Here is a 4,221-nt window from a genome sequence, read left to right as displayed (position 1 = left end):
GCATTTTTAATTTGAATATGTACTACACAAGGCAAATAGTGCTGAGCATATATTAAGATCTTCATAAATACTTGAATGTTCAGTCTGACAGATTCCACCTTCTCAGAATCATTGTCACCTTCTAAAGAAGTTATTGTCAATTATTTAATCAATATCTTTTTAAAAATCCTAAATCTCAAATTTAGAGAAAGCTTTGTAGAATTAATGCTAGAAAATATGTTTTGGCCAAAATTCATATTTAATTTAAGGACTGGGTCATCATTGCAACAATAGCATTACTTATTTAGTGACCCATTCATCGTCCTGTTGGAGGAGGTCATTGAGAAAATATGATCAGTTGGCCTGTGAGCTGGACCTGGGCAATTGGAGACTACTCACCCCTTCCCTGTTCTTGGAATGGGCCTTTCACTTTCCTTCTCTGCACTCTATCTTTATATATAACATGATTCATTGATCAAGACAATAACAGAATAATTCTTTTAGAAGCATTTAGGATAAACAATAGCAGAAAAAGACTTGAATCGGAAACTACAGCTAGGAGACAGTTATAATTTCTACAGGTCTTGATCTTCTGTGCTCCAGACAGCCTCCTTACAGATGCATTTCTAAACTTTTGGTCCTAGAAATCCTGATTACTTATTTATTTTCTTGTCTTTAAAATATGGATAAAATACCCAATTTGATCCTTTAAACATAATTTGACTTTGCATTTTCCCAACATCTTGGGAAATTATAAAAGTCACATACATGTATATACGTAAATAGCAATTGAGCAGTTTACAATGTCCGTCATATCAGTTTTCTAACTTTCTAAATGGGTATATTCATGCCCATTTTAAACCTAAGGTGAGACTCCAAGATGTTAAGGGGTCATTTCAGGATAAGGAGCCAGTCTTCTGCCTTTTCATGCATCAGCTGACAGTATCTTCATGATAACAATCACTTTGGAATGAAAATAAATCAGCCACACCTCCTCTTGGCTGTAATGTGAGCTCCCTGCTTTCTGTAAACTATCTGGCTGTAGAACTTAAAATCTCGGATGCATTTTTATCAAGCTTAACAATGAATGTTGTTTGGTGCTGAAGAGTCTACTTGCCCTTCTATTGCTTGAATTCTGGTACTGGTAGGATTGTGTTTAACTGTTGTTCATGAGGCATCCTTAGAAATCTGAGTTCCTTCTATTTGCCTCACATGAACTGAAGACACAAAACAAAAGCCAGCCTAACTGTGACCTAACACGTAGATGGTTTCCTTGGTAACACGTATGTGAAAGACTGCAAAATCTCCCCAATTTCCATTCCTGCTTTCACAGCGGCTGTTCAGATTGCTAATGTGGGTGCGCCTGAGTGGTAGCAAGCCACTTGGTATGAGAGTAAGCACTTATACAAAAGGGGTGAGGGTGAGGGCAAACAATGTTCAGCCAGAAACAAGTATACTAGACAAATCAACTCTCGACACTGAGTATAAATGGAAAGAGAACAGGAAGCCAAGAGATCTCATTTTGAGTTTTTATAAATGTAAATTTATAAAAATAAATGATTATAACAATACGTTTTAAAAATGATGTTCTTTTCTAAAATGAAGGTCACAACCCAAATTTGTGTATTGGTGCTCTATTATTTGTCAAGATAAAGAATGGCTATGTTCTGGGGCTAACCCAGTAGTGAAATCACTCTTCAGAATTTCATGGAAGTCCCCTCCACCACACACACACACACGCACAACTATGCATTCAAAAGTTCACACAATGCTAGTAATACCTAATGTTTCTTCATCCTCACTATTTATCAGGTATGTGTCCAGAGTTATATGTACATTATTTCAATTAAAATCACAGTAGTTGTCACATTAATCCCTGAGGAAGATGACCCATTTTTTTTTTTAAACAGAATAATCGAGGATTAGAGAGAGTAAATAATTAGGCCAAGATCACCAGCCAGGATATTCTGAGGCCAGGATTTGAACCCAGATGACTCCACACCACCTCCTAACAAGGAAGTAACATTATTGACCCAAAGCTGTGACTATGGTCATATCAAATGAAGAGGAATATAGTGTGTCCCTGAGGTCTGCCTGTGAGACCTATATCTGGCTCATTTTTTTTTCCTGGGTATTCTCTAAGCTCTTATTAAGTATTTGAATAAGTAGAACCAAATTTTATTTGTTATGATTGTGGAGTTAAAAAATCATAATTAAGCATACTCTTGGTAAGGTAGAGAAGGTGGCAGACAAACACAGTTATCAGGAAGAGTATGAAATAAATTACTGAGGTATTTGAAAGGGAAGAAAGATAAGGCAGGGTAGAACTCACATTATTTTGAATGAAAAAAAAATCCAGAGTTAGGTGGATTGCAAGATGGAATGAATGACTGTAGATATGAACAGGAAAGATATTTCATTCTGATCCTGAGAACAAAAAATAGAGACAAACACCAACCTAATTAGTTTTCCTTTTCTAATTATGTATATAGGCGTTTCTCAAATAACCTAATGTAAGTGTTTCTGAAATAACAAACAAACATGCATTCTATAAAGTCACATGTTAAAAACAATAGTACTTTGGGAAAATGGGATTGGTTAAATCACTCAAAATTTATACGATTGTAACCAATGAGCTAGCCAAAACAATAGCTCCCAATGAAACTATAAGTTAAAAGGACACTTATCAATAAGGACACTTTAAAATTCCTAATAAATACAAAAATACTATAGTAAATATAACACTTTATTTGAATGGTTAAATGAGAAAATAGGTGAAGGAAACTTGATGGAATATGAGACAAGATAGTTGAGTTATAGAAATAAATGTAAAACACACAGTGATTATTATTTGTGATATTTTTTCACTTTTTTGCGTTTGGAATATTTTGTAAATATTTAAAAGTAAATATAAATGGCCCTGGTGGGGTAGCTCAGTTTGTTGGAGCGTCATCCTGTACACCAAAGGGTTTCAGGTTCAGTCTCTTTCTCTCTCTCTATATATATGTATCTATATCTATATCTATATCTATATCTATATCTATATCTATATCTATATCTATATCTATATCTATATCTATATATCTATATATATATGCAATTTTATTGGAAAAATATAAGAAAATAAATATATATCCCTTACCATAGACTTAATCAGAACAACTCTGCCATCATCGTTTCAATGATGCTGCAAATTTATTCAAACCATGCTCCATATTTAAAAAAATTTTTTTTTAAGTAGCTCCTTTGTTTCTCTAGAGCTTCTTTGATCTTTCTCATGAGGCACTCCTACCTATTGGGTGTAAGTAAACACACACACACACACACACACACACACACACTCCCAAAATAGTCAAATCAGGTTCAGAATTGAGTCTAGTCCAGTGGTTTAAATAAGCTCTGGTTTAACACTGCTGCTCTGGAATAATTGTTCAGTCTGACAGTCTCCCCACGTCTCTTATAAATGGCACTGGGCTCTGGAGGGGAGGAAAATATATGCTATCACGGTATTCAGAGGATGCTTTGCTAATACTTAATTGAACTCCTGTTAGCATCTTCTGAGCTACACTAGACTTGATTAAATACCCGGGTATTATCTTTGCATGGCGACTTTAGTCCATGGTTGAGAAAATTATGGTGCAATTTCTTGGTTCAGCCAGGGCTGAGGAGCCTGCTGACTCTCCCTCCTCTCCCTTCCTGTTGCCCTGGATATGACTCTGAGAGTCCCTCAAATACTTCACTCAATCCCTAACCAGGGTTGCCAGTGCTGTAGCCTCTGTGAATAGCACGTACTTCCCACTATTGTGAACTCTGGCAGGACACCTGGCTCTGAATTCAACATGCAGACTTGCTGGGAACTAAGGAAGAATCAACCATGTAAGAGAGAAACTCCCTCTGCCTAATTCTCCTGAAACTGCCTCATGTCCACTGAGAATTACGCGAGACAGAGCTTTCCTCTCGAAATCCTACACCTGACTCTAAGGGAAAGCACCCCCTCTTGGACATCTCCCTAACATGCTGACCACGCCTCCACCTCTCCAAGCTGAAATCTGCAGATGTGGTGAGACCCAGGTTTCCCTGCCTCTCATCTTCTATCATCACACCACAATCCGTAGCTGAAATGTTGGGCTTTGTTTTTTTCTTTCTCTCTTCTGAAGACTTCCCTTTATATCATTTCACTCTCCTTGATGAGGTGGCCATCCTCTCTCCCCTTTTATAAATGGTTTCATATCTTCGCTTCCA

This window comes from Molossus molossus, unplaced genomic scaffold (genome assembly GCF_014108415.1).
Source record: "Molossus molossus isolate mMolMol1 unplaced genomic scaffold, mMolMol1.p scaffold_m16_p_10, whole genome shotgun sequence".
In the NCBI taxonomy this organism is placed as follows: Eukaryota; Metazoa; Chordata; class Mammalia; order Chiroptera; family Molossidae; genus Molossus; species Molossus molossus.
Note: the sequence above shows the minus strand (reverse complement) of the source record.